Source organism: Microcaecilia unicolor, chromosome 1, assembly GCF_901765095.1.
Source record: "Microcaecilia unicolor chromosome 1, aMicUni1.1, whole genome shotgun sequence".
Classification (NCBI taxonomy): Eukaryota; Metazoa; Chordata; class Amphibia; order Gymnophiona; family Siphonopidae; genus Microcaecilia; species Microcaecilia unicolor.
The window spans coordinates 595,553,548-595,581,196 of NC_044031.1; the positions used below are offsets into that span (position 1 = coordinate 595,553,548).

Below are 27,649 nucleotides of genomic sequence, written 5' to 3' on the forward strand. Positions count from 1 at the left end.
CTTTGCTGCGTCCCGCCCCTTTCGTGCGACTTCCTGTTTCCGGTAGGACTCGGTGGAGGGAAAGACGTTGCGTCAACGCCGCGGTGGCAGGCAAGATACCCGGAGAAGAAGAACTGCAGGGTCGGTTCTTCTGACTGATTTAAAAAGATGAATTGGAAGGTAGGACGCGGGGCCAGGGAACTGCAGAATGAGGGAGAGATGTCGGACCGAAAATGGGGAGGGGGATCGGATCGGTTTGAGAGAGGGAGAGGAGAGGTACCAGACGGGGGATAAAGGGTTCGCGTGTGAATTGTTGCGCCTGCTTTTTCCGCTTTGTCTCTCGCTGTATATGTGTGACATTAGTAAAAAAGCCCCGTTTCTGATGCAAATGAAACGGGGGCTAGCAAAGTTTTCTTCTGTGTGCATGTGGGAGTGTGTGTGTCTCTGCCCTCTCACCCCTCTGAGTCAGGGTTGCCAGGTAGAAATTTTTTTTCCAGCCCAATCCGGGCCAGAAACCAGCCCAAAACCCGCCCAAACACAAACCCCGCCCCTGACACCCCCACCCCTGCGTCACCGGCCCCGCCCCCGCCGTCACCGGCCCCGCCTCCCACGTCATCGGGCCCGCCTCCCCGTCATCAGCCCCGCCTCCCACGTCATCGGGCCCGCCTCCCCGTCATCAGCCCCGCCTCCCCGTCATCGGCCCCGCCTCCCACGTCATCGGCCCCGCCTCCCACGTCATCGGCCCCGCCCAAAACGTCACTAACCCCGCCCAAAAACGTCACTAACCCCGCCCCCGCGGCCAAAAAAAATCAAAAAGCCGCCCGGAAGCCTTAAAAACCGCCCAAAAAACCGCAACCCGCCGCGGGCAAAAATTTCCCGCGGCGGGGCGCGGAAAACCGCCCAATTGGGCGGTAAAACCGCCCACCTGGCAACACTGCTCTGAGTCCTTCACTGCTTTGCTGTGTTTTCCTTCACTAACTGTTTGTGTTACAGAGAGGGCGGGGCAGACACTCATGGGGAAACCGGATATCTCTCCCCCTTCACACTTCCGGCTGGAGGCTTCATAGAACGTTGGTGTTGCCTTTTATATAGAGAGATATTGGGGTGGTGTCGACCGCATTGATGTCCCTGTGTTGTGATTGTCCGGGCGCTGCCTGGAGGAAGGGTACAAGACCCGTCCTTGGGAATTCCTAAGCAGAGAACGCACGTCCCGTCTTAGCCGCAGTTTGAGTTCGCCTTGTGCCTGCTTAAGGAAATTATAAACAAACTTAAGGAAAATCTCCTTCTAAATTTCTTAAATCATCAACAATCAAGAGTGGAGGAGATGTATACTGAAAATGTCACCAGCTCCAATTGTGACCAATATATATGATTAATTGGAGTGTTGTTGCCTCAAGAAGCCCTCGGCTCTATTTGAACTTGAGCTCACGAGGGCTGGGTGGCTTCATCATTGGCAGCAACACACAGAGTGTAGCGATTTTATCTAGCTATTTTAAATTGCATACTTTTTTGTTTGTTTTTTTTCTTCTTATTTTCAGTTTTTAATATATATGTACAATTTTCAGCCTGTGGTAAATCGTCTATGAATTTAATATATAACAGCTACTTAGCTTTTTATAGTCCGATCCTTCTTACAACTCGCTGCATAGATAACGCGACCTCGACCAACAGTGGCCAGCGTTTCGTTGCCTGCATCAGGGTCTGACGGTCTGCGTGCAGCTGGAGAAAAACAAATTATTGAATCAGAACATGTAGGCAGTATCTTATATAATCATGCTCTTCACTTTCAGCATATATCTAACCACCTTCGTTGAAGGATCTACCGTCTACAACAGATCAGCTCGTACCCAAGATGGCTGCACTCTTTTAAAGATTTAATGACGTCAGACGCTGGTGAACCGACTGACCAATCAACTTGTGTGTTTATCTATATTTTAAATTTACAAAAAACCCCATTTTTTAACTACTTGAAAGCGATCTTCTAAACACCCTAATAACAAGAAAGGTTATTCAGTTGTATAGAATCACGGGGTATACTTAAATTTTAACGTTGATATACGTATGTTTATATTTAGAAAAAATGTCCCCATTCAATTCTAGCATTCAAACCCTTCGGGGTTAATGAATGTAAACGGTGTATCCACTTCTGTTCTTGTTGGAACAAGATCCTTTTTCTATCCACTCCAATGCGTTCACAGGACACTTCTATCTGTTGTAAAACTAAACATCTTAACTCCATGAAAGAGTGTCTTACTGTGTTACAATGCAGAACTAGAGGAGTAAGCATTCTCTGTGTATTAATCACACTTCGATGTTCGATGAGCCTCACATACAAGGCCCTAGAAGTCTGTCCCACATATAATAAACCACAAGGGCATATTATGCAATAAACTACATGGTCAGATTTACAGTTGGTGTTCACTTTCAAATTGAAAACATAATTAGATTCTGGATGGATAAAGACTTCTTTCTCCAACATAATTGCACACATACAACATGAGCCGCATTTCTTATGTCCAGTATATGTGAGGGGCTCTGTTCTATTTAACGGTAATACTTGCGGACATAGTAACTCTTTTAAATTTTTGGGGTTTTTTGTAAATTTAAAAATATAGATAAACACACAAGTTGATTGGTCAGTCGGTTCACCAGCGTCTGACGTCATTAAATCTTTAAAGAGTGCAGCCATCTTGGGTACGAGCTGATCTGTTGTAGACGGTAGATCCTTCAACGAAGGTGGTTAGATATATGCTGAAAGTGAAGAGCATGATTATATAAGATACTGCCTACATGTTCTGATTCAATAATTTGTTTTTCTCCAGCTGCACGCAGACCGTCAGACCCTGATGCAGGCAACAAAACGCTGGCCACTGTTGGTCGAGGTCGCGTTATCTATGCAGCGAGTTGTAAGAAGGATCGGACTATAAAAAGCTAAGTAGCTGTTATATATTAAATTCATAGACGATTTACCACAGGCTGAAAATTGTACATATATATTAAAAACTGAAAATAAGAAGAAAAAAAACAAACAAAAAAGAAGTATGCAATTTAAAATAGCTAGATAAAATCGCTACACTCTGTGTGTTGCTGCCAATGATGAAGCCACCCAGCCCTCGTGAGCTCAAGTTCAAATAGAGCCGAGGGCTTCTTGAAGCAACAACACTCCAATTAATCATATATATTGGTCACAATTGGAGCTGGTGACATTTTCAGTATACATCTCCTGCTTAAGGAAAGACATCAAAGCACCTGCGAAGCGTCTCCTACACCAACAAACAGTGGATCAAAAAAAGAGTCCTCTCACAGAAGGTGTTTCCTAAACAAGGTCTTTATTTCAAATTAATAAAAATGACCCGGCACGAGTCGTGTTTCAGCCGTAAAGGCCTGCATCATGGGTCTATCAATTTCCAATAAAGAAATAATCTTGCAGAATAAATAACACACAGTTAACTTTCCGCTAACTGGGAAAGCGCATCAAAGTGCTGCTGGGCGACCTTCTCCGTCAATACCGGTTATCCATTTTGGTATACCCGGTGTAAGCGTCTCCTACACTCCAGCTTTGCATTCACGTTTACTTAGCATACATGGACTTGTACGTGAACAGTACGTTTCCACACTTCATAATTTATGCCCCGATGATCAGAAGCAAACACAGGTGCTAGAGGCTGTTAGCCCCTGCGTTTGCTACTGCCCCATGATCAGAGCCCCCAAGCGTGTGAAACTATGCGCTCGTGGGCTCTGAACGCAACTAGCATGCAAATGCATGCAAAACAGGGCTCTTAGCGCAAATGCATGCTAAACTTATTCATCTTCAATGATCAGTGACCAAAGATGGCCCGCTGGCTATGGCAAACCCTACACCAGCAGACCATTGGGGAGGAATGCTGAGCCCTGTCCAGCATGCATTTGCATGGTAGCAGCCCCCCATAACCCCCCCCCCCCCCCAATGAAGCAACTCTTCCCCAGGAACCGACGATCCCCCCCCCCGCCACGACATATGGCTGGAGATCCAGTGGACCTCCGGTCCCCCCGACCCCACCCCAACATAGGTTCAGGGAGGGCTGGCAATCCGATGGGACTCCAGCCCCCCTAACCCCCCCCCCCCCCATTAGCAAGAAGTCCCTGGTGGTCCAGTGGGCCACTGTCAATCCCCCCCCCCCCACCACCACCTTGAGTTGGAGGAGGGAGGGAGGTGGCCTGCCTCCCTCCTCTTCCTTCGACGCCACCTGCAAAATGGCGGCACCCAGCCCTGCCCAGTGTATCCTGGGATGCGCTGGGTGGGGCTTCACATCATATAAGAGAGAAACACCCGCACTTCTACCCCATGAGCAGAAAGAATTGCATGCTTAAATTTGCATGTCATTAGCTCTGATCATAGGTCCAATAACGCCCTGTGCTGTTCCAGCACTGTTTGGAACAACGCGGGGCTTTTGATCATCTGCTTGTTATTGAACCTATAACTGCTAGACCTTTCTAGGCCCTATAGCTTTATTTTATTGTTGTGATTTTGAAAATGGTTTCCCTTTTTTATTACTTTGAATATAATTTCTTAGTGTTTTCTGTGTCTGAGGCATCTTCTACATGTGGAAATAGCTTTTATAAAGTTACGTGGATGTATAAGCATGTACATATGCCAACAGGAATGTGTACTTTTAAAAGGTCTGCCTATAGGTGTTACAGAGGTCTGCATTTGGATAGAGCTGTTGTATTAAATATGTGCTTAAATTAAAACTCACACACTTAGTTGTACTTTCCTTGAATCAAGTGCAACTTTGTGTGAAATAATTTGTGTGCTGCTGGGGATAAGAACGTAAGAATAGCCATACTGGGTCAGTATAATGGTCCAGCCAGCCCATACCCCCCTTCCAACAGTGGTCAATCCAGGACACAAGTATCTGGCAGAATCCCAAATAATAGCAAGAGTCCATGCTACTGATCCTAGAATAAGTAGTGGCTTGCCCAGTGCCTATTTTAAAGGCAGATTGTGGACTTTTTCTGCAGGAACTTGGCCAAATCTTTTTAAACCCAGATACACTCATAGATGTTACCACATCCTCTGGTAATGAGTTCCAGAGTTTAACTATTTATTGTGAAAAATAAATTATCCTACTTGTTTTAGTATTACCATGTCATTTCATGGAGTATCCCCTAGTCTTTGTAGTTATTCTCCTATTCGTTTTAATATTACCATGTAACTTCATAGAGTAGCCCCTAGTTTTTGTACTTTTGGAAAAAGTAAACAATTCACATTTACCCATTCTCAGGATTTCCTGCATCTCTATCATATCCCCTGTAAGCCATCTGTTTTCCAAGCAGAAGCATTTTTGACGAAACATCTTAAGTCCAATTTTGGATGTTATCTTTCTTTTCTTTTTTTTTGTTTGAAAATTGCCTTTTTCGTAGATGTTTTGTGCTCCGTGCGTTTTTCTTTTCAGACCATTTTGGAAAATAAAACATCAAAGACAAAACTGCCCTAAAACCAGCCATTGGAACATCTGGGGACCATCAGTAGATTGGCCACACAGACATCCCGGCAGAGTAATGGGGCAGCCTAGGGGGCACTATAGTGAACTTCACATAAAAGGTCCCAGGTACACATACTATAACCCCCTTATAGTGTATAGTGAGCCCTCCTGGAGTTATTTGATGGTCATTGCCAAGATTATAGATGGTCATTGCCAAGATTTCAGAATTCAGAAGCGACAAAATTCCAAGATAATTAAAATTTATGTATATGACTGTATAATGCATATTAATGCATAATATATAATCTCTCATATAGCTAAATTTGTAGGTTTTAATGTGAAAACTGATTGCATTTTAAAATATATAAAGTATAATGTTTTCAGACATTTCAGTTTAGCAGACACCACCTCCCCTCAATCTGTTAAATTGAGTGTTTGTAGTAGGGTTAAAGGCAGTATTAAGGACTGATGTCTGTCTACCAGGCTACACTTTCTTCACCTTGGAGCTCTCCCTGGTCAGGGGCCAAGGGCAGTTGCCCTAGTCACACTCTCCTAACACCATCCCTGGCATGTGCCATCATTATATTTTGCACAGTACAGGAGTAAATGCATCTCTTTCTACATCTCTGGCGTTCTACTAAATAACTGTTTGAGGCTTGTGCAGATGGGGGTCAGAGCTCACAGGGACGGGGCAAACTTTGTCCCCGTGTCATTCTCTAGTGCTAACTCCCAAGGTGGACACTAGCATCAGGTAACTGATTCAGATTATTCTTCCCGATATGTATCACTTTACATTTGTCCACATTAAATTTAATCTGCCATTTGGAGAGTCTTCCAGTTTTCCTAAGGATTTCCTGCAATTTTTCACAGTCCACATATGTTTTAACAGCTTTGAATAGTTTTGTGTTATCTGCAAATTGAATCACCTCATTTGTCATTCCGATTTCTAGATAATTTATAAATGTGTTAAATAGCATCTGTCCCAGTATAGATCCCTTCTGCACTCCACTATTCACCCTCCTCCATTGAGAATAATGGCCATTTAACCCTACACTCTGTTTTCTGTCCAGTAACCAATTCCTAATCCACAGAAGGATATTGCCTCCTATCTCATGACTTCTTCATTTTCTCAGGAGTCTTTCATGAGGAACTTTGTCAAAAGCTTTCTGGAAATTATTATTATTTATTGCATTTGTATCCCACATTTTCCCACCTATTTGCAGGCTCAATGTGGCTTACAGAGTCCTGTTATGGCTTTGTCATTCCAGGATATCAGATACAATTAGTGATGTGAAAATATTAAGTAAAGGAAGGAAGAGAAGATTTAGGCGGATAGGTATAGAAATTAGACTTTCATAACTTGGGTGGATTTAGTAAGGTTGTTGGTTTTCTTTGTAGGCCTTGTTGAAGAGATGTGTCTTCAGAGATTTACGAAAGTTGGTTATTTCGTGCATAGTTTTCAAGGTAGTAGGTAATGCATTCCACAACTGCGTTCTCATGTAAGAGAAGGTAGTTGAATGCATCAGCTTGTATTTTAGTCCTTTACAGCTGGGGAAGTGTAGATTCAGAAATTTGCGGGATGATCTTTTGGCATTTCTGGGAGGCAGGTCCACGAGGTTTAGCATATAGGTTGGGGTGTCTGCGTGGATGATTTTGTGAACAATCGTACCGATCTTGAATGCGATGTGTTCCTTAAGTGGGAGCCAGTGAAGTTTCTCTCTTAGGGGTTTTGCACTTTCATATTTAGTTCTTCCAAATATGAGTCTGGCGGCGGTATTTTGGGCTGTTTGGAGTTTTTTGATATTCTGTTCTTTGCATCCAGCGTATAGTGCGTTGCAGTAGTCCAGGTGACTCAGTACCATTGACTGTACCAGGGTACGGAAGATGTATCTCGGGAAGAAAGGTTTTACTCTTTTGAGTTTCCACATGGAGTGGAACATCTTTTTCGTCGTATTCTAGATACACTGAATCAACTGGCTCACCTTTATCGACATGTTTATTCACACCTTCAAAGAAATGAAGCAAATTGGTGAGACCAGACTTCCCTTGGTTGAATCCATGCTGACTCTGTCCCATTAAATTATGTTTATCTATGTCTTCCGCAATTTTATTCTTTATGAACTAGACAAAACCAAACTCTCCAAACTAGACTGATAACCTACGTTGCCACTAATGAAAGTTACGTAATACGCACTACCACTTTATTTCACATACCGGAAATGAACTTTCTATAGTTGATTGTCTAACTCAGGGGTAGGCAACTCCGGTCCTCGAGAGCCTCGGGCAGGTCAGGTTTTCAGGCTATCCACAATGAATATGCAGGAGATAGATTTGTAAGTACTGCCTCCATGGTATGCAAATCTATCTCCTGCATATTCATTGTGGATAGCCTGAAAACCTGACCTGCCTGCGGCTCTCGAGGACCGGAGTTGCCTACCCCTGGTCTAACTTATTCAATAATTCACTTTATCATTTAGGAACTTCAATGCAATACCACTTTGTATTCTACTTTACCATTTATGCACCTTAATGCAATACTACTTGTATTTCTCTATCCGGAAATTGTGATCGCCATTATGGCATAATGTAAGCCACATTGAGCCTGCAAATTGGTGGGAAAATGTGGGATACAAATACAACAAATAATAATAGTTTCCACTATTTTGCTCCTTCCTTGCTTGAAGCAGAGGATTATGTTCATAAATTATGATATTCTACAGAAGTTTTCCTCGGCAGTTTCTCCAAATGGGTTAGTTTGCTCGGGCAAGTTTTATGGTCTGAATCCTATAGTGCTTGTGCAAAGCAATATTGAAAGATTCCAGGAGGCAACAACCTTTATACTAGTGATGTCACTGAAAAAATTAAGTTTTCTCTGTCTGCTGGTTAGGAGGGACGCTATGCATTGGTGTGGACTGGTCTAGTAGGACGCAAGGAAAGGAAATTAACATGTATGAATAGATTTCACCATTCATTTGTCAAAATATCATAAAAATGTAGCAGAAGTGCTTTTCAGCATTTATATAGCCAAGTTATAATGACCAACGTAAATTTTTAAGCCAAACATTTAGAAGGAAGCTGAGTTTGTTCTATAGGTTTAATTTACTAAGAGGCTCATTTTCAAAGCACAGACTTACAAAGTTACATAGGTTCCTATGGGGCTCATTTTCCAAGCACTTAGGGCTTCTTTTACAAAAAGTGGTAGCGATTCCCGTGTGGCAAATGAGAGGAAGCCCATAGGAATTGAATGGGCTTCCTCTTATTTGCTGCACTGAGAATCGGTAGCGTGGCTTTGTAAAAGAGGCCCTTAGCCTTACAAACGTACATAGAGGCATATTTTCAAAGCACTTAGACTTGCAAAGTTGCATATGCTACTATGGAACTTTGTAAGGAAGTGCTTTGAAAATATGCTTCTAAGTAACTTAAGTTTATGTGCTTTAAAAATGAGCGCCTACAGCTTTTTTTCTCATTTGAGACAACGGTTAGGCTTTAAATCTCTCTTCGTTGATTTGCTGCCTTGTGTTCTTAAATTTTTTGCTGTTGAGTTCTTTCCTGGCAATGAAATACCTTTTTGTTGGACCAGTGTAAGTATTGCCCAAGAGTGTGGCTATAAGTTTTTCAAGCATCATGGTGGTTAGGTGCCAATTTTTCATCCTTATTTATAAGAAAAAGAAAAAAAAGCAGTTGAATTCAGTTTTATTTTAATATTTTTGAGTTTCTTAGTCTTTTTCTAATTTTTAGGTTTAAGAGAGAAAGTTCCCTGAGTGTAAGTTTTCCTAATGCACTCGAGATCAAGATGAGCTGTCAATCAGAAGTGCTGGAGATGTCAAGTCATACTTTGCTTCACCCACATCGTCCTCCACCAGAGCCGTGGGAAACTCCATTATAAGAAGGAAGGTGACAACACAAGACATGGATTGTGAGAGCAAGTTAACTTGTCATCTGATGAACTTGAAAGCACTTTAAGAAAGTCTATGAGAGATTTCAAGTTAGAGTTTCCCCATCTGTGCAAGCAGGTTGTGGGACCCATTGTAACACTTCATCTGCAAACGTGCTCACAAAGTAAACCCAAAACAGAATGTAAACTAATAGGAATTGGAAAGTGTTGTGGAAGCACTTCACTTATTTATTTATTTATTTATTTGTAACATTTATACCCCGTGCTTTCCCACTTATTAGCAGGTTCAATGCGGCTTACATAATATAACAGGTTTACAAGATAACACAGATTGGATAAAAACTTAGATGAAGAAGACATGTTCTATGGAAAAGACTTCCAGCATTTGTCAAAATATAATAAAAATGTAGCAGAAGTGCTTTTCAGCTTTTATGTGGACAAGATTTAATGGCTAACTTAAATTCTTAAGCCAAAGATTTAGAAGGAAGCTAAGGGCCCTGTTTACTAAGCCGCGTTCTAGGCTCGTTAACCATGTACGCACATTAACTGTGTATGCATCTACAATATCCCTATAGGCACCTGCACGGTTAGTGCACATGCTAATTGTTGGTTTGTTAAAAACACTAATGCATTTAAGTGAACAGGGCCCTAAATTTGGCATTTACTAGTCATTTATGTATTTAACTAGAAATCTAACAATGTTTATAGTAGGACATATATTTCTATTGTATTTTGCTGTTTGAATTTAATACATTTTCCTTTCTAGGATGCCTTATGCAAAGTTGACAGTGATGGGCTAGGATAGATATTCCTGAAATTTTACCCCAAAATAAATCATGTTTGCCTTGCTCTCATGGTCAATGTGAACTTGAATGATGAGCATGAGCAGCATATATGCCAGGAAAGGTTTAGGGGGGAAACCTTGGCAGAAAGATCAACATTGTGGAAGTGATGAACAGGCATGAATACCTGCCACAGTCAGAGGTGGAAAATTGCTATTATATTTATGCAGTTTACATATTACAATATACACTTGTACAAAAAAATGCTAAAGATGCAAACTATTATAAAATTTCATATAATAAAGAAAAAAGAAATGCCTTGTTGTCATGTATCAAGCCCACAATAGGAAGAAGACCAATAGGGGTCAGTGGAGTTAACTGGGCTTATTCCCATACCTCGCTCTTTTCTAGTGCTTTCTGTTGATGAGTTTTTCCTCCACAACTTCCCTAAATAAAAAACTTGTTGGTGGGGGGGGGGGGGGGGGGGGGGGGGTAGAGAGAAGCTGATTTGAATTGCTTCCACTCATTTTGTAAATTCTTTCTCTATTTGGACTTGTAATGCTTCGCTTATTGCTTATTATATTGCTATTACTTGTTTTTCTTCTCTTACTGTCTAGCCATAGGTTCTAGATCTCTTAGGTAAAAACCTATTAGCCTTGTTTATATTCTTATTCATCTCATCTGAATTTCTCAAATGTATTCATTTTTAATTCTTTCTTAAATCTTTCTAAGTTTTTCCTAAAATCTTCATGGAGTCCATCAAAACAAACATTGTTGTACAAAAACTGTAATTCTTTTATCTAAATCCAGTTTGACTCTTTTTCTTTATTTTTCGTTTTGTATTTTGAAGGTCAAAAGATCAAGTGAGTATTGATTAATAGTTTTCCATCGTTTTATAAAAGACATCATCAGAAAACATTTTTGATGTTCAGCAATTCTTAGACTTCTTGTTTTTCTTTTATATCTGCATCTTAACAAAGGGGATCCATATAATTCTTTCCTGACCATTCTCTTACTGAGCTTGATTGCTTTCTCCTAATGATGAGGTGATTATCAAACATTTTTTGTCCTTAAAGAATGGTTCTGGAGGGAGAAGGTCAGGTGTATTCATGCCTCCATTGAATGCAAATAGATCTCATGTATATTCATTGTGGAAATCCTGAGAACCCAACTAAATGAGGGCTGAGGTTTGATACCCCTGGTGGGAGACATTTTTCCTATCGTGGAAGGCCCTAAAAAACAGGAAAGGGAAATGGGACTTGATATACCGCCTTTCTGAGGTTTTTGCAACTACATTCAAAGCGGTTTACATATATTCAGGTACTTATTTTGTACCAGAGGAAGGAAGGCAGGCAGTCTCCGATATGGAAAAAAATGTGAAAGCAGACCCCGTAAATAACAAAGAAATTTATGAGTAGAAAAGATAAAATCATGCCAGACACGGCCATGTTTCACCGTACATGGGCTGCAGGAGAGGCAAACACCTAAAACAAATCATATGATAAAAAATGACTTGAAACAATAAGCAGTTAACAATAATATCCAATTAACCCTCCTGTTTACAAAGCCGCAGTAGCGGCTGCCACTGCACTAATGCCAACACATCCCATTCACTTTGAATGGTCGGTGTCGGTATTATTGTGCAGCAGCTGCTAGTTCAGCATTGTAAACAATGGGGTAAGTTAATAAAGTATAAAAGGATGGACATTGTGCATATTGCAACATACTGTGCCATATATCATACATTTAAAAATTGTATAAACCTCCAGTAAATTTTTTAAAAGGATCATTTAAGGTTCTGTCTTCTACAAATAAAGGGGGTCTTTTACTAAGGTGCGCGAGCATTTTTAGCTTGCGCTAAATGCCAAGATGCCCATTTGTACTGCTATGGATTTACAGCCTGCTCAGTAATTACTGTGGATTCTTTTGGATTCGTATTAGGTAAATGAGACTTTTATTAGAGATGCTAAAATCTACAACGATTAGCTATATAACTGAAAAGAAACAATACCTATAATCATTCTATCTACAAACAATATGAGTTTATCTTGTTGGGCAGACTGGATGGACCATGCAGGTCTTTGTCTGCCGTCATCTACTATGTTACTATTACATCACCGGTCCCTACATCTAAGCAATGCTAGGAGTTCCTAGACCAGGAAAAGAAGCAATAAAACAATCATCACTGGTCCTTACATCATCCAGGCTCTTATCAGCTGGGGGGGGGGGGGGGGGGAGGAGGGCCCTGTTCACAGCGAAAGCCAGGAGTTTCTTTGACTAGGAAACATGGTTCTCTGCGCAGTTCGTATGTTACTCACAGATGAGCTCCCAATTTCACTGAAAGAAACTCCCGTTTTTATAAGGCTTAGAACTCATGTTCAGAGCTAAGGAAAATTACAGGAATGTACATGAGGAAAAAACCATACTGTGGGAATGTGGTCACATGTTTCCCAGTCCAGGTGGCCAGTTTGACCTCGAAAACAGGCCTCATCTTTCCCTTCACATAACAAATTAATTAGAGCTGTGTCTTATCTTCTACATTCCAACTTATTTTCACACAAAGTTAAACAATCATTTTTAAACAGAATTACTTCTAATCACAAATACAGACCCCAAGTGCACTTATTGGTCAAGGCAGATAGAGTTGAAAAGCAATCTCGAAAATCCTTTTTATTGCACTATTATATTCCTATGGACGTCATCATTTAGTGCTAGCTGATTTTTAGTGCAAGCTATGAATGCTAGTGCACATTAGTAAAAGAATCCCAGTGTACTACAAGGAGAAAGGTTCTAAATAATGGGGGGGGGGGGGACTTTATAGCGCTCACTTGTTCAGTCACCGACATAAAAAAAACCTCCATAACATTGCTATAGCTAATTAAAATTATTATACAGTTTGTTTATAGATTGTAACATTTTATATTTAACACAAGAAAGTTAGCTGTTTTTAATAACACCCTTTGGTCCTTCCGACATTAGTCAGTGTTTTACTGCTGCCTCAGAGACTATGGAATGGACCATTTGACACAGTTTCAGCAATTCAGCTCCCCTTTGCTTAAAGAAACTCAAGAAGAGCATGTTACATACCCATATGCCCCCTAATTTAATAAAAATTATGTGTGCCCAATTTAATGTAATAATGAGCTCATTAGTGCTGATAATTGGCTTTTTAACAAGCAATTTTTGGCACTAATTTGATTTAATTGAACTGTACACATGTAATTTTAAGTGCAGGATCTTGATGTAAATTTTATGTGCGAGTCAAAAAGGGGTATGAAAATGGAAGGGTCAAGTTACACTCGTAGTTAGAGAATAACTGCATCCGCGCCTAAATTTATGTGCAGGTATTTACACCATGTTTTAGTTGGTGCAAATGGTCGTGCCTAAAGTTAGTGTCAGGTCCTCGAGGCAGAACCGGAATACGTGAGCCCTTAGACCACTGCCGAGGAGCGGCAGCGGCAGGCAAGACCACCCTGGAACTGGATACACGGAAGGACAGGGCCGGACCTCTGGACTGGAGTCGGTACTGAGGCAGGCAACTGGAACCGGCAGAACAGGAACAGCTTCATCTGCACTTGACCACCGTTCCCCTGGAGTTGAGCTCCAGCGTGCGGGTGGCCGGCAGGACTTGCAGGACGAGGCCGCTACTGGAGATCCAGAGGACCCACCCTGGGTCAGGGAACATGAGGAAGCTAGACTAACTACTAGACTCAGACTGAAAGCTGCTGCGCTGCCCCTAGCAAGGAACACAAGACAAACCAGGGAGACAAGACGAACAAAAGCGTAACAGGAGCAAGGACTAGGGCACACAGCAAGCTAGGCAGATCAGGGAATACTCACAGGGTAAACCCACTAGCTAGGTCGAGGCAGGATACAGGATAAGCACCCAGGAAATACACACTAGCTAGACAAGAGACAGGATTCAGGATCTAAAAGCAGGGGCAAACGCCCTAGCTAGGCAGAGGCAGGGTTTAGGATATACCTTCAGGATATACAAGCAGGGTTCAGGATAGGCACTCAGGGTAAATGCCCTAGCTAGGCAGAGGCAGGGTTCAGGATAACCCCTCAGGGTAAATGCTCTAGCTAGGCAGAAGCAGGGTTCAACAGGAACCGGCAGAGGTCAGGGCTGGCATCAAGTGAGGAAAGTCAGGAACAAGCAGGAGTCAAACTCATCAGGTAAACAGAAGGAATAACCAGGAACTAGCGGTGTCTTAGGGCTGGCAGCAGGCAGAAGAGGGTTCAGGCAATAGAGACAGGCACCAAGCAGAGAGTATCGGGGTTCAGGCAGTAGTTGGAGACAGGCAGCAGACGATAGAATATACCAGGAACTAGCAGAGTCAGGCTGAAGGCTTCAGACTCCCACCACAAACCGAGGGAGAGTGGCCGAAGGCCAAACACAGAGCAAGGGATTAGAAGGACAAGCAGTCCACAGACACAGAGTAGCAGGGCAGAGCCCCCCACGGAAGGACTAGCAGTCCACAGACACAAACAGAAGGGCAGAGCCCACACAGAAGGACTAGCAGTCCACAGACACAAACAGAAGGGCAGAGCCACGTTTTTGTTTAGAACTGGCTTTTGATTTGGAACTCTTTCTATATTTTTGCTTTCAGGCATTGAATCAGTGCTGCTGTTAAGTACATAAGTATTACCATACTGGGAGAGATCGAAGGTCCATCAAGCCCAGCATCCTATTTCCAACAGTGGCCATACCAGGTCACAAGTACCTAGCAAGATCCCAAAACAGTACAATGAATTTTATGCTGCTTATTCTAGAAACAAGCAGTGTATTTTCTCCATGTCATTTTAATATTGGCTTATGGACTTTTAGGAAGCTAGCCAAACCTTTTTTGAACCCCGCTAAGCTAACTGCTTTTACTACATTATCTGGCAATGAATTCCAGAGTTTAATTACACATTGAGTGAAGAAATATTTTCTTTGGCAACACCACTGTACACTTTCCCCCAGATTCAATGTATGATGCCCAAAATTGTGTGCCCAAGTTGCACACACAATTTAATTGAGTAATGAGCCAGTAATTAGCATTATTTGGGCACTAACAATTATTGCAGTTAATTGGCTCCAATTAGGATTTAGAGCATAACAGTAGCCATACTGGATTTGTGCCTGTATCTTGTAAGCGCTATGCTATAAAGATGCATATGTAAATCTTGTAGTGCACAACTGAAAAGGGGGTGTAACCATGAAGGGTATGGGCAGGTCAGGAGCATTCAGTAAAGATGTGTGCAGTATTACAGAATTCGGGGAAGCTGTACCTTATGTGCCAGGATTTACACTAGGTTTCAGTTGGTGTAAATCCTCCCGCCCAAATTTGGGCACGGATCCTGGTGCTACACACTATAAACAGAGTGCAACTCAGCCATTTATAGAATAGCGCTATGCGTAGCAGGGGCAGACTGACCATTCGGGCAACCGGGCAGTGCCCGAGGGCCCAGAGGCTCTGCCCAGATGTCTGGCGCACTGCTGGTGATCTAGTGGCCTCTGTGGAGGGGAACATGTTCTTTTCTTCCCCCCCCCCCCCCACGCCCATCACCACCGTATTTTAAAAATGGCAGCTGAGACTCCCTGCGGACGTCTCACAATACCGTAGAGAGCTGCGAGACTACCGTGGGAATTTCATTTTGAAAACAAGGTGGCACTGGCAGGCAGGGGAATAGTGGCAGTGCAGCAGGCAGGAAAGAACATGCCCCCCACCCCACAGAGGCCACCAGACCACCAGGACCCCTCAGGTTGGATGGGGGCAGTGGGGGAATCAGCTGCTGCAGCAGGGGGGTGTAGGGCAGTGGCCAAACAGGGGGTCCAGACCACCCTCAGTCTGCCCCTGGTGCACAGATTATTTTTTTTACCGCCCAAATGTGGGTACCATTTACTGAATCTAGTCCTTTGGCAACACTTGAACAAATCATACCAATAAAACATCTTGTGTCTAATTTAGACTATGAGATGAAGGACTAAGACCAAGAAGGTGCAGAACAGATGGAAAGAAGAGATCAAGTTAGGATTACAACCCTTTGTGTCTTTCTTCAATAAAGGTGTGAAGTCTGCCCAAGCACAGGTAAAATGAATGAAAAAGCAAATGCCCAGGTACTGGTTTGGGATTCTGCTAGATACTTGTGATCTGGATTGGCCACTGTTGAAAATAAGATAGTGAACTAAATGGATATTTGGTCTGATCCGGTATGACAATTCTTGTTCTTATGCTTGAAAAAAAGGAGGGATTAATATGGTCTAGGTGTGACCTCTTGTGGAGAAACAGAGCTATTGCAGCTTATGAAATCTTTAGTTAAACTACTGTTTTCAAACATTTGATCAAATAGAGTATTAAATGACAAAAAAAATTCACAATTCAGAAATTACTCCTTATTTTGTCTATATGGATAAGTGAGTGGTACTGTGCAGCATCTCAAAGATGCACTTAGCAAACAGTAATGACCTTGCACAATTACATTTCTCTGTAAGTTCTTAAACCTGATTATGAAGTTCTACATAATTCCTCTGAACCCCTAAAGAGTAAAGCTCACTTGATCAACTTGGACTATATGGGTTATGTAACAAACATAAGAGAGAAAATTAGGGGTAGTAATGTTTTTTTCCTGAGGTAGACAGAACACAAAGTTGATGAAAGAATGATAGTCAAAAGGCTTGCGTTTAAAAAAAGCAATGAGCAACACAAGAAATGTCTGTGACACAAAATATTTTTACTTACTTTGAGGTTTTTATTGCTTTGAGTTACTGTAAAATCAAGAAGCCTGTTTACTTAAGTGTAGTAAGTTTTGCAGTTAAGGTGCTTTAACAGCAAAAATGAATAGACTGGATTCTATTTATGATGCCTAAACATTAGTCACCAAAAAATATGCCTAGGCGTATTCTGTAGACTAGGCCTAAAATTAGGCACAGTTTATAGGATACACCTAAATTTAGGCATGATGTATACAATATGCCTAGAACCCGTTTCTTGCAAGTAAATTTAGTCGCAACCATTTACGCCAACTAAACTTGATATAAATGTGTATGCCTAAGTTACACACGAAACAAGCATATTCTTTAAAACGGTATGTAAATGTAAGGAATGCCTAAGCCCCTCCCTTGGCCACACCCCCTTTTCCAGATCTGCATCTTATAATTTACGTGCATCAGTTTACAGAATGCGTTTAGAAAGTTGTGTGTGTAAATGGTAAGTAAAGCCAATTAGTGTCAATAATTGCTTGTTAAGTGGCAATCGGTGCCGATTGCCTTGTTAAGCCAATTAAGTTGCACATGCAAATCAGAATACAACCAGATTTGCGCACACAACTTAAGTTGCACTATACAGAATGTGAGGGATACTGTTTGCACCGACTTTGGATCTATGGGCTAAGGTGTTTCAGTTTAAGTTAAACAAAGATAAAACACAGTGTCTTATACTCTCGTCCCACCATACCAAGTTTTCCTCCAGCTTCCTTGTCCTTAAAGACCAGACACTTCCTATCTCCAAGAGCCTAAGACTTCTAGGTGTTGAGCTGGACCCTCATCTGCAACTGGACCTGCAAGTGCGAGCGGTCACCAAGCGGATGTTCTATGCAATGTGGAGGCTGCGGTGTATTAGGTGTTGTCTCACCAGAGAGCTGTTCTGCACACTCGTCCACTGGCTAGTTCTGTCTCAGAGCTGATCACCACCTTTTCAAGAAGTTGCTGAAAACTTTCCTTTTTGAAAAAAACATACTCCCTTAGTACCTCTGCTCTTTAGTCATCCTAATTGTTGTTAGCGTTGTATCCGTATTCTTCTGTAAACTTCATGTATTGTGCTTTTCTTCTTTATAGTTCATGTAAGCCACATTGTGCCTACATTTGTGGGAAAATGTGGGGTAGAAATGAACCATAAATAAATAATAAATAAATGTCCCCTGCAATTACCACACATAAAAAGTTCTTTTCTGCACATTTGTATTCATAATTAAGGTGGTTGCAATTAATGCTTCTTCAGGAGGCATTAAGTGCATCCATGCTAACTGCACAAGTGACAGCACACGGTGCGTACCATGCTCTGACTGCAATGGGCAGTCCACGCCCTACCCGTAGCCCACTCATTTCCTGTCCCCTAACATGGTATGCAGTTAACCCAGAAATGACCATGTGCTATCAGATATGCGATGTAGTAAAAAAAAAAAATTATATCACCTGCGGCAACTACGCTGTATCAGAAACTCTATAGATAAAGACTCCTTATTTATCAGTCTATGCCTACATTACTACTACTACTATTTAGCATTTCTATAGCGCTACAAGGCGTACGCAGCGCTGCACAAACATAGAAGAAAGACAGTCCCTGCTCAAAGAGCTTACAATCTAATAGACAAAAAATAAAGTAAGCAAATCAAATCAATGTGTACAGGAAGGAGGAGAGGAGGGTAGGTGGAGGCGAGTGGTTACGAGTCAAAAGCAATGTTAAAGAGGTGGGCTTTCAGTCTAGATTTAAAGGTGGCCAAGGATGGGGCAAGACGTAGGGGCTCAGGAAGTTTATTCCAGGCGTAGGGTGCAGCGAGACAGAAGGCGCGAAGTCTGGAGTTGGCAGTAGTGGAGAAGGGAACAGATAAGAAGGATTTATCCATGGAGTGGAGTGCACGAGAAGGGGTGTAGGGAAGGACGAGTGTGGAGAGATACTGGGGAGCAGCAGAGTGAGTACATTTATAGGTTAGTAGAAGAAGTTTGAACAGGATGCGAAAACGGATAGGGAGCCAGTGAAGCGATTTGAGGAGAGGGGTAGTATGAGTAAAGCGAACCTGGCGGAAGATGAGACGGGCAGCAGAGTTTTGAACCGATTGGAGAGGGGAGAGGTGACTAAGTGGGAGGCCAGCAAGAAGCAGATTGCAGTAGTCTAAACGAGAGGTGACAAGGGTGTGGATGAGGGTTTTGGTAGAGTGCTCGGAAAGAAAGGGGCGGATTTTACGGATGTTGTAAAGAAAGAAACGACAGGTAATTTTGATTACTGTAATATTTATGCAGGCATTACTAAGCATAACCTACCTGGCTTGCTTGGTTCAGGTTTGGTCGCTTAGGTTTTGGGTTCTCCATGCTGTGGAATGAATAACAATTTTAAATCACTGCCCTGGGGTTCCCAGGGTGCTCAAATCATGCTCTGAGTGTGGGTTTGCCCAAATCTTCACTTCCCTCATATGTGCCTGGCATGTTTGATGTAATCCCATCTAAGGCCATTTTTTTTAATCGATCTGCTCCAGGCTGCCGTTCCGCCTAAGAGGGCGTCACACAGCTCCAGTCTGCTGATCATCAGCATGCTCTGTGCCGGATGGACTGGCCTCCAACCCAGGATCATATTGGAGTGAGTGCTACTCGGCTCAGCCAGTCCAGGCGGGGATCTTGCCTCTGTAAGCTGTTGGGTACCGGTTGTTACTGTGTTGGCTGGCTGGGCTGGTCTCTGACTTGGATTGTGCTGGGATGAGTGCTGTTCCAGCTCATCTGGTCCAGGTGATGGTCATGCCACTTAAGCCCATGGCACTGCAGGATCTGTGCCTGTTAGCAGAGACGCCAAGGGTGGCCCATCCCAGTGCTGGAGATTTACCATCTTCCCCATTATTATGTGTGGGAAGATCTACCCCTTGCACCATGGATAAAGCAGACAGTCAATCCAGAATTTATTTATTTATTTTACTTTCCCTCCATTCCTCTCTTATGAATATAGATTGAAATCTCTCATAATGCAGAAATTGGGCTCACCCACACCTACACTCACTCTCATCCACATTATAAAAGGCTTTTTTATGTGGATTTTAAAAACTAGGGAGAACTATTTCCTTGATATGAAAAGGTGTAACCACCTTTGCTAAGAATTTAGTATGACTACATAGAACGACCTCATGATGAAATTGAATGTATTGTTTCTAGGTGGCCAAGGCTTAAAGTTCACTTATTTTTCTAGCTGAAGTAACCGCTACTAGGAAGAGAACCTTCCATGAAACAAGCTTGAGTAAGGTAGACACCATTGTCTCAAACAGTGTCTTCTAGTGGTTAGTGCAGTGGACTTTGATCCTGGGGAACTGGGTTCAAGTTCTACTGTAGGTCCTTGTGACCCAAGGCAAGTCAGCTAACCCTCCATTGCCCCAGGTACAAATAAGTGCCTGTATATAGTATGTAAACTGCTTTGAATACAGTTGCAAAAACCACAGAAAGGCAGTATATCAAGCCCCCATTTCCCTTTTCCATGCTATAGGAGGTTTCTGAAATAGTAACTTGACAGAAGTTAACGGTTAGAGCCAAAGGTATAAAGTTAGGGGTCCTTTTACTAAGGTGTGCTAAAAGGTGGCCCATGCTACCTTTAACGCACCAATAAAATGGCTGTGTTTTGGAGTTTTTGTATTGGCCACATACTAATTTCCTCATTTTTCAGTGCGGGACTAGCGCAGGCTAAACAGAATACTACTACCACAGGACGGCTCAGCGCATCCCATGGTAGTGCTCTTTTAGTGTGCAGTAGGCCCGCGTTAGGTCTACTACACCTTAGTAAAAGGACCACTTATTGTAAGCTCTCTGGGGAAAGTGGAACACCCAGGGCCGGCTCAAGGGACCATGACACCCTGAGACAGCTTTTGGTTTGGTGCCTTCCCATTGGCACATCCTCCACCAGGCCATCCTCCCCCAGCCTACCTTTAAATGAAGTTCCCCCTCCTGAATACCAACACCGTTTTACATAACGCTACTTATATCGGCCCCATATGTCTTCCCTCTGCCGCACTCCTGTGGAAACAGGAAGTTATGTCAAAGGAAGGGCTGGGGCATTGATGCAGGTGGCTTTAGGTGAAATGCTATCTGTGTTTGGTAGGAGGAAACTGCCTTTAAAGGTAGATGGGGGAAGGTGGCCTGAGACAGAAAGAGGAAGGGAGTTGCTGGCTCTTCTTCTTTCTGTGCACATGCAACACCATGAAGTAAGCTTTGGGCCAGCATAACCTACAGGGCTGGTGACATTACAGGCTCAGGTGTTTGACGCCATTTATCTCAGGTGCTCTGGGCCAGAGCTTCACCTGGTCCATAGGTTAAGCTGGCCCTGGGAACACCTACTGTATCGAAACATAATTTACCTTGATCTACAACTGAAAAAAAAAGGTATGAGCTAACTCCAAAACCCTTCCCCTCCTTTAGTGAATCAAGAAATGACTGGATGGTGTGAAGCTACATTTGAAGCAGTGGCATAGCTACAGGTGGGCCTGGGTGGGCCACCCAACAGTAGCACATGTTTAGTGGTAGCTGGTAGGATCCCAAGCTCTGCCAGCTGAAGACTTCCCCCTGATGCAAACGAAAACGCTACTCTCCACAATATCGGCAACCTGCACATGCTCAGTTTTCAATGCATGCCTGCTGCAGACTGCCAAGGTGGAAAGAAGCGTTTTCCCGCCAGCTTCAGATTTTTATTTGGTGGGGAGGGGGGGGGGAGAAAACTTGGTGCCCACCCACTTCTTGCTTAGGCCCACCCAAAATCTGTTGTCTGGCTACGCCCCTGATTTGAAGCCTATCAAAGGGGACATGACAGGTAGAGCATGCACTGCAGAAGCTAGATTCTATGAGAGAAAAACTTGTGGTGATTGTTGTAAAGCACAAATCCTGATCAGCTTAAGAGTGTTAGTAGGAAATGATATTATGATAGCACTGTGCCAGCCACAAGAGGTACCCCTGAAGTAGGAAGCTGTATCTGTCGAAACACGGCCTGAGTTGGGTCAAGTGTGTCTAGTGCCTTCAATAAAGTATCCTAAGCAACATCTTCCTGCGTTGGCTGGTCTTTATGTCAACTCTCTAGTTCCCCTTGGTTTGACTCACTAAATAAAAAACAGGAAACATCCCAAGGGTTCTCTCTTGTTAAGACTCAAGAAGGAGGTTCCGCCGCAAGAGCGAAGAATACCAGACACAGCGAGGGTATTCAGCTGTTATACTTAATCTTTATATTACTGTGATATTGATACATTTGCAGACATTTTGCTCCAGTGTTTTTTTGAAATAGCTTTGGAACGCTATACCCAGACCAATCCGATTAATAAATGACTTCTTGCCCTTTAGAGAAATGCTGAAAGCTCATCTCTTTAAGCAAGCCTACCCAAATGCCCCAACCTAATCTCACCGACTTCCACCCCCAATTCTGTTCTGACTTAAATACCAACCTCCCATCCTTCTCTTTCCATCTCTCCTTAATTTTATCCCTCCTTTCCCTTTCTCCCAAATTACACTATCCTATCTACCCTCTTTTATCCAAGTCATATATTATCTAGCTCAACTTATCATACACTACTAAGCCCAACTTGACATTGTTTTACTACTGTTTTATTAAAATTCTATTAACTTTGTATTTCAAATTACTATGTAAGCCTGCATTGTGTGGGAAAGCGCGGGGTACAAATGTAATATTAATAAATAGCACATGATGCTCACTTTATTCTGACGCTATTTGTTATAAACACAGCAATGCTGTCATACAGCGGGACTGTGGCAGTTTCACAGAGGCTCCTGAGGAAGGCCCAATGGCTGAAACATAATTCCCTACAGACACTTGATTCTGCCTACCAATTAAAATCTAATTTTACACCTTGATGTTGGACTTCGCGTTATTCGTCACCTTCACTGTGTCTGGTATTCTTTCTCTTGTTATTCATGCACAGTTTGGGTAAGTATAAAAAGCTGATAATAATGATTTATGCCTTGTAGCGCTATAGAAATGATAAGTAGTAGTAGTTCTCACAAAGTTCCTTTTCCAGAGGATATGTAACTACATCTGCGCCTGACTTGGGATCCTAAACATACCAGCAGCTTTATCTGGATGTAAAGGACTGTAAAATAGTTACCAACCCCCCTTAGTAACACTCCGTCACATAGCCATATTAAATCCGAAAAAATACAGAGCAGGCAAGATAAAACTCCTGAGCGTAACTATGTTATACAGGCCCAGAGAAGACAAGAGCAGCCCTCCAGCAGATACCTTCACCACGTATCTGTAAGTCTCAGACACTTAATTCAGGTAGGCCAAGTTTTACACCTTGGAACCTTGTGAACTCCTGATCCATGAGGGCTAGCCAGACCCAGGCCTGGTTTTGATCAACCTTTAAGACAAGGCTAGTGTACCAGACTGTGGGCCCTGTCAAGGACAGAAGAGTAGGAAGATTATTACATTAACAAGAATTTTATCCCTAGTTTAGCCAGTCTGTGAAGGAAATAGACTTTACATACTTGCAAATATAAATGTTTTTGATATACTTTCACCATTCTGAGCTCTGTATCACACCCTCACTCACACTGCTACACTGGATAATGCCACTGAAAATCTGGGTATGGATTTATTGGGGTAGGAACTGTTCCTACCTGGATAAGTCCTGCTGAATATTGACCCTTCATTTTTCAGCTGAAAATGCACCAAAATTTGGGATCCTAAAGGTTATTCTCTTAAATGTCATTCATCTTCCTAGATTTAAGGGCCTGACTTAGTGACTAGTGATAAAAATGAGTGCCAAGCTCTTAACATTTCTCCATACCCTAAATTCACACCTGCTACCACCCATTTCTAGGCTCCTAAAATTTAAGAACCTAGTGAAGTGAGGAGCAAACATTTAGGAATGCAACCCTAGTAAATGTTCAAAGAGGCCAATTTCTGAGCTTAATTCTCAAAGTTAAGAGCTTAAAACATTTGAATAGCAGCACCATACGTTATACAGTCAGCAGGTGAATTTTGCTGCTTAAAGTATGCATTTTTGTCCCACTATCGTTCTGCTCCTGTTCATTCTCTGGACATATAACTTTGGCAGATACACTCACCCTGAAAGCATAGATAATTTGTAATCTGGCCTTGTAGGAAGCAATTATCCCACCCTGTGAGGGATAGGTCACCCGGACCCATCATATATTCTATGACATAGATGAGCTTGCACAATTTAATTTTGTGTGTGCTGTTATTCTATTTTAATCTTCTGAATTGTATCAGAGCTCTGAGTTGCCTTTTCCTGTCTATTGCAGTCAACCTGCTTCATTTTCCATCATTTTCCACTGTCAATTGTTCTCTCTCTCTCTCTCTCTCATAAAAGCTGATTACATAAAAACCACAGGAACGGAATGAGTGAATAAAAAAAGGAGAAGTGATTTATTAAAACAGTTACCCAACATGGCCACTTTTCGCCCTCAGGCTGCGTCAGGGGTAAAAAAGACTACAAGATAAAAAAAACATACAAATTGAAGATTAAAGCATCATTATAAATCAAAACTTACAAACAATAACTCAAAATATTAAATTAAAATCATATTAAAACTAAAATAGTAAAACAATAAAAACAGAGAACTTTAATTTAAAAGAACATTAAATATAACTAATCAAAGTTTTAAAAGAATATATACTCACAAATATACAACAGGAGACCACAGTGTAATAGTGTATGTGAAGGCAGAACAAATAAGTCAATGTGTTATCCATAGTGACATACTATTCAATAAAACATATAATTTCATGTGACTTAGGTGTTCAAGTGCTCATATTGAAGATTTACAGAAAGTACATACCTAAAAGGGGGTGGGTAACAGGGTCTACCCCTAATAGTAAAAAAAATCAAACCACCTAAAATGCATAACATATGACAGAATCTCAATGCTTGGTGTTGATGAAATAGTGGGTATGTCTAATAAAGCTAATAATATCATATAGGTCTTAGCAACCTTAGACAGATGTATGTATAAAAAAACACGAATGGATATGAAATAAATAGTGAAGGATCAAGAAGCACACACACACACACACACACATATATATATATATACAGTGGTGGAAATAAGTATTTGATCCCTTGCTGATTTTGTAAGTTTGCCCACTGACAAAGACATGAGCAGCCCATAATTGAAGGGTAGGTTATTGGTAACAGTGAGAGATAGCACATCACAAATTAAATCCGGAGAGGGGGTCACGTGATGCCAGCGGGCTGAAAGGACGCTCATAGTCCAGCTCCGTTCCTATTGCACTATTATCAGCAAAATCTTCGACTTCCCCACACCCCTGAGTGCTAAAATTTACGGGTTTGTGTACCGTAAGCAGTGAGGCTCTGACGGAGGCAATAGAAGCAGCTTTAACATAGTGTTGCGGGGTATGCCAGCCAAGACTCCGCGGCCGACTCGAGAACGCATTCAACCCGGGAGCCCCAAAATGGCGGCAGCGGCGGCGCCCAGCAATGCGGTGATCACCCTGCAAGCGGAGGCTGTGCAGGAGCTGACAAAACAGCTTACGGCAGTGTTAGACGACCGCATGGCGAAATTGCAGGCGTCGGTGGACTCAATTAATGAGAAACTAGAGAGGCAGGCAGCTCGCATACAGGGAGCAGAAGAGAGAATCAGCAGGCAAGAGGACAAGGCTGAATCGCTGGAGAATCGGGTTGGATTGCTAGAAACACACACAAAGCAGTTGGAACTACTTACGGATGATCTGGAGAACAGGAGTCGGCGTAACAACATCAGAATGATCGGATTACCAGAGTCGGTGCCGGAGAAGGAGCTGAGAGACATCGTTTTAAAATGGCTCCTCGCACAGCTGAAGCTGGAGCAAATACAAGACACCATTCGGGTGGAACGCATCCATAGAGTGGGAGCCCACCGAGAAACAGCTCAGCGATCTAGACCAGTGCTAATAAGAATCTTAGACTATGGACATAAAGAGCAAATAATGCAGGCTTACAGAGCTAACAGAAACTTGGAGTACCATGGCACGCAGATTCTCCTTTTTCAAGATTACTCGGCTAGAGTATCTGAACAGAGGCGCCGCATGGGACAGTTCTGCAAGATCCTGTTTGATAAGGGGATTAGATTTACAATGATGTACCCGGCGAAAGTACGGGTAGTGCACGACAATAAGACCTTGTACTTCACTGATTCCCAGGATCTTAAAACATTTGCGAGCAAGATCTAACAATGAGCATGTCTAATAAGCAATCAGGAATCTGGGTCTGTTAAATGGTGAAGTTTGTTTTTCTCAAGGGGGGCTGGTTGGCCAGGTTAAAATGGCCCGGCTTCTTTGCCCAGGCTGCTAGCTGTTTGTGATGAAAACTGGAGAGCGGGGCCTCAGTCTCAGATCCCCAATGGAACCAGGGCTTTTGTTAAACAAAGATAAGAAGGCTCAGAATACACATAGACCAAAATAGCTGAGAGACGATCTGGCAGTCTGGGCGGAGACGAAAGGATTGTGAGTTTGAAAAGTCCAGGAGGCTTCGAGATCAGTGGTGCTGGCCTACGACAGGGGGCGAGAGATGAGGAAACAGTACAGCACTACTTTAGTGATTGCCATCTGACAGCTTGAGTGGTGACTAGCTCCTGTTTACGGTTAACATGTTATAATGTTCTGCTTTTTAGTTTTCTTTGTCTCTGTTTTCTTACCCCTTCTCCTTTTTGTATCTGATGCAGGAAAATTTGCATTGTAAGGGGCAGTGGATGTAAGTGACCAAAAAAAAGAGGTTGAGAACCTTTAGAATGTGTGGACTGAATGCAGTTTGCATGCGGTATGAGGAGATTGGGGGAGTAAAACAGACTACAAGGGGAGGGGGAATACGAAGTGAATAGGGAAGGGAGGGGGACTGGACAGAGGAAGTAAGGAGGAGAATGGTGGTGTGGCTGCGGGAGCTACCTGAATCGGGGGTTTCTCTCATTATTGGGGGCGAGGGAGGGGGGAAGAGGGGGGAAAAGGAGGGGGGGAGGGAGCAGGGGAGACATAGAAGAGGGGTGGGTAGGGAGGTCCAGTGTGTCCGGGATTTGGTTATAGATGAAAAGACCGTTACAGCAAGAACAGCATATAAAGTATGGGGGGGGCTGAGCTGGGAGGTCACCTCCAGAAGGGTTTACCAGGAAATTGTTTGGAAAGTATATCTCAACTGTAGGATAGAGGATGAGTAATATTCGGATAGCTACTCTAAATGTAGATGGGATACACTCGCCTGTTAAGCGCACAAAAATATTGAGTTATAGCAGACGCTTGAAAGTGGATATATTGCTCCTGCAGGAGACGCACCTTTCTCAACCAGAACATATGAAATTAAAGAAAGGTTGGGTTGGGGAATTGGCCACTGCCTCTTATAATAGTAGACAACGGGGAGTGGCTATTCTGGTTAGCAGATCTTTGGCATGTACTAAGCATAAGGTTATTCAAGACTCGGAGGGGAGATATGTGATTTGGGCGGGGACGATTCAGGGTGTTAAAATGGCCTTGTGTTCAATTTATGCCCCAAACGTGTACTCCCACAAATTCTTTTCTGAAGTATTGGCTGCACTTGTACCACTGAACGAATATAAATTGGTAGTGGGGGGTGATTTTAACATTACCGCTGATCCGCTTATAGACTGCAGTCCCCCAAAACCTAGGCATAAAGAAGCGAGTGGCAGGGGAATTAACTTTTTGATGAAGGAGCTGGGTGTTTTAGATGCTTGGAGGGTTCTACACCCCGATGAACATGAGTATACTTTTTATTCTAAGGTACACAAAGTGCAGGCACGTCTGGACTATGTGCTGCTACCGGCCACA

The 27,649-nt window shown here is 42.6% G+C and overlaps 1 long non-coding RNA gene across 1 annotated transcript; it reads left to right on the forward strand.

Moving 5' to 3' along the window:
• The first annotated feature begins 47 nt into the window (after window positions 1-47).
• LOC115480654 lies at window positions 48-9,733 on the forward strand. Its single transcript, XR_003943850.1, has 2 exons — window positions 48-159; window positions 9,183-9,733. It is a non-coding gene; the product is annotated as an uncharacterized LOC115480654 (long non-coding RNA).
• Window positions 9,734-27,649: the final 17,916 nt, after the last annotated feature.